Here is a 10,889-nt window from a genome sequence, read left to right on the forward strand (position 1 = left end):
TTTGTAATCTGCTTTATACGATTTGATTTCATGTAGCTTAAACATAAAAGCACAATTTCTCAGTCAAAAATATGAGACAAGTGTGGGAGCAGTATGTGTGTTCTCTCATGAACTTTAAGTCCATTTGATGTGTTATATTCCTTTCCACACTGTGAGCAGTGGTAAGGCTTCTCCCCGTGTGTGTTACCTCGTGGTCTTTCAGGTGCCCTAACTGGGTAAATATCTTCCCACACTGGGAGCATTCATAACGTTTCTCTCCGCTGTGGATTTTTTCATGCTTTTTCAGTTGCTGAAACAAGGTAAATTTAATTCCACAGTGGGAGCAGTGAAAAGTCTTCTCCCGCGTATGTCTTTTTTCTCGTGTCGTTTCAGGTACTGTAAATTCCTAAAACTCTTTTCACAATGTGAACAGCGGGAAAATCTTTTCTACGGAATGTGTTTGCTCGTGGTTTTTCAGGGACCCTGATGTGGAAAAACTCTTTCCACACTGGGAGCAGGGGTAAGGCTTCTCTCCCGTGTGTGTCCTCTCGTGTGATTTCAAGTCCCATAACCGGGGAAACTCTTTTTCACACTGGGAGCATTGGTGGGGCTTCTCTCCTGTATGTTTTCTTACGTGATCTTTCAGGGTCCCTAAAGAGGTAAATCTATTTCCACATTGAGTGCAGTGGTAAGGCTTTTCTCCTGTGTGTATTCTTTCATGTGATTTCAGGCTTCCTAACCTAGAAAAACTCTTTCCACACTGGGAGCAGTGGTGTCGTCTTGCTGGTTTAGACGTCTCTGGGTCTGGTTCCCCTGAAGGACTCTTCCCGCTGTCAGAATGAAAGTCTAGTCTCTCTCCTGCCAAAGACAGACAGAATTTAGTAAACAGGGAGACCTGGGCCCATATTCACAGAGCGTCTCATTGTAGGAATGCTGATCTTTCCATACAATATAATTCATTATTATATAAAAGTCAATATGCTTTTCAGCACGCTTTGTGAATATGAGCCCTGAACAAAACCTCCACATTATCTAACTGTCTTCTCTGAGGTTTAATCCAGACTAGATTCCTCAATAACCTGAGGTCATTAAAAAAACATTTAATCCAGAATAATCAAATGAGCAATGTGATTCTGCATGGTGTTAATTCTGTCCTCCTAAAAGGTAAGATTTCAACCAAATGTTATGAAATCAGACATGAAATGGTTGTAATTAAAGGATATATGATGCGGTACCATAGATTTCAATCAGATCAGTCTGTTTTACCTTATAGCTAAAATACGAAAGATCTAATAACCCCATAGAGATTTCACTCATATCAGTCGGTCTTACTTATAGCTAAAATACGAAGGATCTAACAATACCATTGAGATTTTAAAAAACAAATTACGCATGAATTTCAAACCTGTTTGTAAGATTTCAAATATCGATCAAAATCAAACCTTTTTGTCTTTTGATCAATGACCAAGATATGTCTGTCTCATGGTATGACTGGCAGAAAGGGTCAACTTGGATCTGATTCTAGACGTGTCACTCACGTCATCCTATGACCTTCATTGAAGAGGTATTGACGAGCGAACTCCAAATATCAAACCAATACCTAATGCTAATGGGGTCTCCAGCAGGTCACTTGCCAGCAGCATACCACCCTGCATACCACTGCTGGCTTGCTTCTGAAGCTAAGCAGGGTTGGTCCTGGTCAGTTCCTGGATGGGAGACCAGATGCTGCTTGAAGTGGTGTTGGAGGGCCAGTAGGAGGCACTCTTTACTCTGGTCTAAACAATATCGCAAATGCCCCAGGGCAGTGATTGGGGCCACTGCCCTGTGTAGGGTGCCGTCTTTCGGATGGGACGTTAAACGGGTGTCCTGACTCTCTGAGGTCATTAAAGATCCCATGGCACTTATCGTAAGAGTAGGGGTGTTAACCCCGGTGTCCTGGCTAAATTCCCAATCTGGCCCTCAAACCATCACTGTCACCTAATAATCCCCAGTTTACAATTGGCTCATTCATCCCCCTCCTCTCCCTTGTAACTATTCCCCAGGTCGTTGCAGAAAAAAAATGAGAACCTGGTAAAATAACAGATAAATAAATAGCTCGCCAAACAATTCCAAAAAAAGTAAATGCAATTTTTCACGTGTTCCACCGCGAACAGTCATAAACAAATCTCACAAAAGCATTACACGGATTTGGTCCTGCCGTGCACATACCTACGCTACGGTCACAAGACGCAGGCCTCCTTATTGTCCCTAGAATTTATAAGCAAACAGAGCTGGAGGCTGTTTCCAGCTACCCAGATAAAGCACTAAATAAACTTCAGTTAGCGCTAAATACGGCTGCTAGAATCCTGACTAGAACCAAAAATGTGATCATATTACTCCAGTGCTAGCCTCCCTACACTGGCTTCCTGTCAAGGCAAGGGCTGATTTCAAGGTGTTACTGCTAACCTACAAAGCATTACATGGGCTTGCTCCTACCTATCTCTCTGATTTGGTCCTGCCGTACATACCTACACGTACGCTACGGTCACAAGACACAGGCCTCCTTATTGTCCCTAGAATTTCTAAGCAAACAGCTGGAGGCAGGGTTTACTCCTATAGTGCTCCATTTTTATGGAATGGTCTGCCTACCCATGTGAGAGACACAGATTTGGTCTCAACTTAAGTCTTTATTGAAGACTCATCTCTTCAGTAGGTCATGTAGTCTGGCCCAGGAGTGTGGAGGTGAACGGAAAGGCACTGGAGCAACGAACCGCCCTTGCCGTCTCTGCCTGGCCGGTTCCCCTCTCTCCACTGGGATTCTCTGCCTCTAACCCTATTACAGGGGCTGTGTCACTGGCTTACTGGTGTTCTTCCATGCCGTTCCTAGGAGGGGTGCGTCGCTTGAGTGGGTTGAGTCACTGATGTGATCTTCCTGTCCGGGCTGGCGCCCTTGGGCTGTGCCGTGACAGAGATCTTTGTGGGCTATACTCGGCCTAATCTCAGGATGGTAAGTTGGTGGTTGAAGATATCCTCTAGTGGTGTGGGGACTGTGCTTTGGCAAAGTGGGTGGGATTATACCCTGCCTGTTTGGCATCGTTGGATGGGGCCACAGTGTCTCCTGACCCCTCCTGCTTTAGCCTCCAGTGGTTATGCTGCAGTAGTTTATGTGTCAGGGCTAGGGTCAGTCTGTTATATCTGGAGTATTTCTCCTGTCTTATCCAGTGTCCTGTGTGAATTTAAGCATGCTCTCTCTAATTCTTCTCTCTCTTGAGGACCTGAGCCCTAGGACCATGCCTCGGGACTACCTGGCCAGATGACTCCTTGCTGTCCCCAGTCCATCTGGTTATGCTGCTGCTCCAGTTTCAACTGTTCTGCCTGCGGCTAAGGAACCCTGACCTGTTCACCGGACGTGCTACCTGTCCCAGACCTGCTGTTTTCAACTCTCTAGAGACAGCAGGAGCGGTAGAGATCTTCTGAATGATCAGCTATGAAAAGCCAACTGACATTTACTCATGAGGTGCTGACCTGTTGCAACCTCAACAACCACTGTGATTATTATTATTTGACCCTGCTGGTCATCTATGAACATTTGAACATCTTGGCCATGTTCTGTTATCTCCACCCAGCACAGCCAGAAGAGGACTGGCCACCCCTCATAGCCTGGTTCCTCTCTAGGTTTCTTCCTAGGTTCTGGCCTTTCTAGGGAGTTTTTGTAGCCACCGTGCTTCTACACCTGCATTGCTTGCTGTTTGGGGTTTTAGGCTGGGTTTCTGTACAGCACTTTGTGACATCAGCTGATGTAAGAAGGGCTCTATAAATACATTTGATTGATTGAAATAGTAGCTGGGAGCTTGCAGTGTCTGCTATCTAAACAACACAACATTATCCCCACCTCTGGTTAGACACTATTGGCTTTAAAAGCCAAGCCTTACACAATATCTGCCAATTAATTTCCAGCAATATCGCCCTGTCTGTCTCTGTGGTGCGCGTGTTTGTCTATCACTCTGCCTGAATCCAGTTGATGTCATAACCGTCTTGTGGGTTGATGGAAATACTTTCCCCAAAATCTTCTCAGTTAAACGTTAACGGCAAATAGTAGTACCTGGCAGAAGTAGATCATGAGGAAGTGTATCACTTGCATCCATTATTTGCATAACTTTGTCATGAAATGAGTAGCAGCAGTACAGAACCATCGCTAGACCGGCTCATTGGATGGAACTCACTCCCTCGACAGGCAATTAAAGGGGCAGATGAACAATTAACGCAGCTACTGCCAGCTAGCCTACTTTAGCAGTACTGTATCATTTTAATCATTTTAGTCAATAAGATTCTTGCTACGTAAGCTTAACTTTCTGAACATTCGAGACGTGTAGTCCGCTTGTCATTCCAATTTCCTTGCATTAGCGTAGCCTTTTCTGTAGCCTGTCAACTATGTGTCTGTCTATCCCTGTTCTCTCCTCTCTGCACAGACCATACAAACGCTCCACACCGCGGGCCGCGACCACCCTAACCTGGTGGTCCCAGCGCGTACTGACCCACGTGGAGTTCCAGGTCTCTGGTAGCCTCTGGAACTGCCAATCTGCGGCCAACAAGGCAGAGTTCATCTCAGCCTATGCCTCCTCCAGTCCCTTGACTTCTTGGCACTGACGGAAACATGGATCACCACAGATAACACTGCTACTCCTACTGCTCTCTCCTCGTCCGCCCACGTGTTCTCGCACACCCCGAGAGCTTCTGGTCAGCGGGGTGGTGGCACCGGGATCCTCATCTCTCCCAAGTGGTCTTTCTCTCTTTCTCCCCTTACCCATCTGTCTATTGCCTCCTTTGAATTCCATGCTGTCACAGTTACCAGCCCTTTCAAGCTTAACATCCTTATCATTTATCGCCCTCCAGGTTCCTCGAGAGTTCATCAATGAGCTTGATGCCTTGATAAGCTCCTTTCCTGAGGACGGCTCACCTCTCACAGTTCTGGGCGACTTTAACCTCCCCACGTCTACCTTTGACTCATTCCTCTCTGCCTCCTTCTTTCCACTCCTCTCCTCTTTTGACCTCACCCTCTCACCCTCCCCCCTACTCACAAGGCAGGCAATACGCTTGACCTCATCTTTACTAGATGCTGTTCTTCCACTAACCTCATTGCAACTCCCCTCCAAGTCTCCGACCACTACCTTGTATCCTTTTCCCTCTCGCTCTCATCCAACACTTCCCACACTGCCCCTACTCGGATGGTATCGCGCCGTCCCAATCTTCGCTCTCTCTCCCCCGCTACTCTCTCCTCTTCCATCCTATCTTCTCTTCCCTCTGCTCAAACTTTCTCCAACCTATCTCCTGATTCTGCCTCCTCAACCCTCCTCTCCTCCCTTACTGCATCCTTTGACTCCCTATGTCCCCTATCCTCCAGGCCGCTCGGTCCTCCCCTCCCGCTCCGTGGCTCGACGACTCATTGCGAGCTCACAGAACAGGGCTCCGGGCAGCCGAGCGGAAATGGAGGAAAACTCGCCCCTGCGGACCTGGCATCCTTTCACTCCCTCCTCTACATTTTCCTCCTCTGTCTCTGCTGCTAAAGCCACTTTCTACCATTCTAAATTCCAAGCATCTGCCTCTAACCCTAGGAAGCTCTTTGCCACCTTCTCCTCCCTCCTGAATCCTCCCCCCCTCCCTCCTCCCTCTCTGCAGATGACTTCGTCAACCATTTTGAAAAGAAGGTCGATGACATCCGATCCTCGTTTGCTAAGTCAAACGACACCGCTGGTTCTGCTCACACTGCCCTACCCTATGCTCTGACCTCTTCTCCCTCTCTCTCCAGATGAAATCTCGCGTCTTGTGACGGCCGGCCGCCCAACAACCTGCCCGCTTGACCCTATCCCCTCCTCTCTTCTCCAGACCATTTCCGGAGACCTTCTCCCTTACCTTACCTCGCTCATCAACTCATCCCTGACCGCTGGCTACGTCCCTCCCGTCTTCAAGAGAGCGAGAGTTGCACCCCTTCTGAAAAAACCTACACTCGATCCCTCCGATGTCAACAACTACAGACCAGTATCCCTTCTCTCTTTTCTCTCCAAAACTCTTGAGCGTGCCGTCCTTGGCCAGCTCTACCGCTATCTCTCTCAGAATGACCTTCTTGATCCAAATCAGTCAGGTTTCAAGACTAGTCATTCAACTGAGACTGCTCTTCTCTGTATCACGGAGGCGCTCCGCACTGCTAAAGCTAACTCTCTCTCCTCTGCTCTCATCCTTCTAGACCTATCGGCTGCCTTCGATACTGTGAACCATCAGATCCTCCTCTCCACCCTCTCCGAGTTGGGCATCTCTCGGCGCGGCCCACGCTTGATTGCGTCCTACCTGACAGGTCGCCCTACCAGGTGGCGTGGCGAGAATCTGTCTCCTCACCACGCGCTCTCACCACTGGTGTCCCCCAGGGCTCTGTTCTAGGCCCTCTCTTATTCTCGCTATACACCAAGTCACTTGGCTCTGTCATAACCTCACATGGTCTCTCCTATCATTGCTATGCAGACGACACACAATTAATCTTCTCCTTTCCCCCTTCTGATGACCAGGTGGCGAATCGCATCTCTGCATGTCTGGCAGACATATCAGTGTGGATGACGGATCACCACCTCAAGCTGAACCTCAGCAAGACGGAGCTCCTCTTCCTCCCGGGGAAGGACTGCCCGTTCCATGATCTCGCCATCACGGTTGACAACTCCATTGTGTCCTCCTCCCAGAGCGCTAAGAACCTTGGCGTGATCCTGGACAACACCCTGACGTTCTCAACTAACATCAAGGCGGTGTCCCGTTCCTGTAGGTTCATGCTCTACAACATCCGCAGAGTACGACCCTGCCTCACACAGGAAGCGGCGCAGGTCCTAATCCAGGCACTTGTCATCTCCCGTCTTGATTACTGCAACTCGCTGTTGGCTGGGCTCCCTGCCTGTGCCATTAAACCCCTACAACTCATCCAGAACGCCGCAGCCCGTCTGGTGTTCAACCTTCCCAAGTTCTCTCACGTCACCCCGCTCCTCCGCTCTCTCCACTGGCTTCCAGTTGAAGCTCGCATCCGCTACAAGACCATGGTGCTCGCCACGGAGCTGTGAGGGGAACGGCACCTCAGTACCTCCAGGCTCTGATCAGGCCCTACACCCAAACAAGGGCACTGCGTTCATCCACCTCTGGCCTGCTCGCCTCCCTACCACTGAGGAAGTACAGTTCCCGCTCAGCCCAGTCAAAACTGTTCGCTGCTCTGGCCCCCAATGGTGGAACAAACTCCCTCACGACGCCAGGACAGCGGAGTCAATCACCACCTTCCGGAGACACCTGAAACCCCACCTCTTCAAGGAATACCTAGGATAGGGTAAGTAAGGGTAAGTAATCCTTCTCACCCCCTTCTCCCCCCCAACAAGATTTAGATGCAAGTGGCTGTTCCACTGGTTGTCATAAGGTGTATGCACCAATTTGTAAGTCGCTCTGGATAAGAGCGTCTGCTAAATGACTTAAATGTAATGTAAATGTAAAAGGGATGTCAGTTTTCTTCCAGACCTATTTTTTAAAATTCTAATGTGATTTAACCACTCAGAACATCCAGTTTCGTTGTTTCTCTACAAAACAATTGTAATTTTAAATGAAAAAACAAACAAATATAAAACCAGAAAAGTAAAACAGAGAAAACATAATTTGGGAAAGTAAAAAACTAAATCACAGATTTTAATAGGGCCCCCATTAGAGTTGTTTATTAACGATTATTTTACCCGGTATATATTGACAGAAAACATAGTGCATGACAATCTCTTGTACACTAAGGACCTGGGGGAAGAGTTGACAACATAGTGTGTACAAGAGAAAGTAGGGTACTAAAAACAAGGGAAGAGCTGCAGCTTCCGCAGTGATTTTACCAACACGCTGCTCCAAGACAGGAGAGGGGAAGTTTCCTCAGTGGTTTTACCAACACGCTGCTCCAAGACAGGAGAGGGGAAGTTTCCTCAGTGGTTTTACCAACACGCTGCTCCAAGACAGGAGAGGGGAAGTTTCCTCAGTGGTTTTACCAACACGCTGCTCCAAGACAGGAGAGGGAAGTTTCCTCAGTGGTTTTACCAACACGCTGCTCCAAGACAGGAGAGGGAAAGTTTCCTCAGTGGTTTTACCAACACACTGCTCCTAGACATGAGAGGGGGAAGTTTCCTCAGTGGTTGTACCCACACACTGCTCCTAGACATGAGAGGGGAAGTTTCCTCAGTGGTTGTACCCACACACTGCTCCTAGACATGAGAGGGGAAGTTTCCTCAGTGGTTTTACCAACACACTGCTCCAAGACAGGAGAGGGGAAGTTTCCTCAGTGGTTGTACCCACACACTGCTCCTAGACAGGAGAGGGAAGTTTCCTCAGTGATTTTACCCACACACTGCTCCTAGACATGAGGGGAAGTTTCCTCAGTGGTTTTACCAACACACTGCTCCTAGACATGAGAGGGGAAGTTTCCTCAGTGATTTTACCAACACGCTGCTCCAAGACAGGAGGGGAAGTTTCCTCAGTGGTTGTACCCACACACTGCTCCTAGACATGAGAGGGGAAGTTTCCTCAGTGGTTTTACCCACACACTGCTCCTAGACAGGAGAGGGGAAGTTTCCTCAGTGGTTTTACCCACACACTGCTCCTAGACATGAGAGGGGAAGTTTCCTCAGTGGTTGTACCACACACTGCTCCTAGACAGGAGAGGGGAAGTTTCCTCAGTGGTTTTACCAACACACTGCTCCAAGACAGGAGAGGGGAAGTTTCCTCAGTGGTTTTACCAACACACTGCTCCAAGACAGGAGAGGGGAAGTTTCCTCAGTGGTTGTACCCACACACTGCTCCTAGACATGAGAGGGGAAGTTTCCTCAGTGGTTTTACCCACACACTGCTCCTAGACATGAGAGGGGAAGTTTCCTCAGTGGTTTTACCCACACACTGCTCCTAGACAGGAGAGGGGAAGTTTCCTCAGTGGTTTTACCCACACACTGCTCCTAGACATGAGAGGGGAAGTTTCCTCAGTGGTTTTACCCACACACTGCTCCTAGACAGGAGAGGGGAAGTTTCCTCAGTGGTTTTACCCACACACTGCTCCTAGACATGAGGGGAAGTTTCCTCAGTGGTTGTACCCACACACTGCTCCTAGACAGGAGAGGGAAGTTTCCTCAGTGGACACGCTGCTCCAAGACAGGAGAGGGGAAGTTTCCTCAGTGGTTGTACCCACACACTGCTCCTAGACAGGAGAGGGGAAGTTTCCTCAGTGGTTTTACCCACACACTGCTCCAAGACATGAGAGGGGAAGTTTCCTCTGTGGTTTTACCAACACGCTGCTCCAAGACAGGAGAGGGGAAGTTTCCTCAGTGGTTGTACCCACACACTGCTCCTAGACAGGAGAGGGGAAGTTTCCTCAGTGGTTTTACCCACACGCTGCTCCTAGACAGGAGAGGGGAAGTTTCCTCAGTGGTTGTACCCACACACTGCTCCTAGACAGGAGAGGGGAAGCTTCCTCAGTGGTTTTACCCACACACTGCTCCTAGACAGGAGAGGGGAAGTTTCCTCAGTGGTTTTACCCACACACTGCTCCAAGACAGGAGAGGGGAAGTTTCCTCAGTGGTTTTACCCACACACTGCTCCTAGACAGGAGAAGGGCAGCTTCCCCAGTGGTTTTACCCACGTGAGAAGAAGAATGTGCCTAATGGAAGCTAGAAAAAAATTAAGACTGTACTCACTGGTGTTCATCAGAGCTCCAGTCTTGTCTTCTTCCTCCTCCTCCAATGTGACAGTAATCTCCCCTCTTCCTTAATTTCAAAAAGTTGCTCCTCTTCTTTCAATGTGACAGTCACCTCCTCCTCCTCTTTCACTACAAACACGGCACCCTCCTCTTTCTGTTCATCCCCCTCCTCTTTCACTCTGAAAGCTTCTTCCTCTTCTTTCACTCTAACATCCTCTTCTTTCACTCTGAAAGCTTCTTCCTCTTCCCTCACTGTAACGTCCTGTTCTTCTTTCACTGTGATAGCTTCCTCCACGTCCTCTTCTTTTACAGTAAATTCTTCTTCTTTTACAGTAAATTCTTCTTCTTTCACGTAAATGTTCAGCCCTGGAGTTTCTTTCTCCGGACAGCAGACCTCATTTTCTTTAGCAGAGGAAGAGTAGTTTAGTGAGCTCATGTTCGGGGACGTTAGCTAGCTAGCTATTTAGCATTAGCGACTAGCCTAGTGCTGGGCTAACTTAACAAGCCAGATAGCTGATAAAGTAAATATGGACTTAAACGGAGTAACTAGTACATACATATACAGTGTGTTTAAAACACTGTGATTAATATACACTAAATTAGTCCAAAGAGCTTCAATGTTTCATGTTTGCGAGCGAGTTACCGAGATGGTTGTTGAAGAAACCTCCCGTCTCGTCCACTAGATTTTACGTCACTCGAGAAACATCACCTGAAAAAAAATCACATCGCCATCTGCTGACTGGAGTTGGAAACGCAGTTTAAGTAAACAAAAATAATTCTGAAAAAACGTTAAAAAAATAATTGTAAAAACAACCAGACGTGTTTTCTCTGTAGCTCTTACATATAATAATTTTCTAGGCGGACGTAGAAGCTGAATGTATGGTGGCTAGTGGTGCGCGGGTCAGCTGATTGTTCACCCGCAATTGATAATAGCTCATCCGCAACCGCCCGACTCCATGTGAAAAAGTGAAAATCTGAGGCACGTACACAACCCTAACCTAATATTAGGAAATACGCCGTAAACTAAGTCAGATAACTTTTTTTTTTTGACAAGGGGTACATTATTTTTTGTTTGCCTGATTGATATTGTAATGAAACAGTCGCTCTGGATAAGAGCGTCTGCTAGGGGCAGGGAGTAGGGTCGAAACCTCGACCTTCAAGCCGGAAGTCCGGTGCTCTATCGACTGTGCAGCAAAAG

At 47.9% G+C, this 10,889-nt stretch overlaps 1 long non-coding RNA gene across 1 annotated transcript; it reads right to left on the reverse strand.

The window, feature by feature from the left end:
• Positions 1–556: 556 nt before the first annotated feature.
• On the reverse strand, positions 557–10,418 carry LOC127927294 (uncharacterized). The gene is made up of 3 exons (XR_008126829.1): positions 10,335–10,418; positions 9,690–10,093; positions 557–837 (listed from the first exon to the last, which is right to left on the reverse strand). It is a non-coding gene; the product is annotated as an uncharacterized LOC127927294 (long non-coding RNA).
• Positions 10,419–10,889: the final 471 nt, after the last annotated feature.

Source organism: Oncorhynchus keta, unplaced genomic scaffold (genome assembly GCF_023373465.1).
Source record: "Oncorhynchus keta strain PuntledgeMale-10-30-2019 unplaced genomic scaffold, Oket_V2 Un_scaffold_11504_pilon_pilon, whole genome shotgun sequence".
NCBI classification, from domain to species: domain Eukaryota; kingdom Metazoa; phylum Chordata; class Actinopteri; order Salmoniformes; family Salmonidae; genus Oncorhynchus; species Oncorhynchus keta.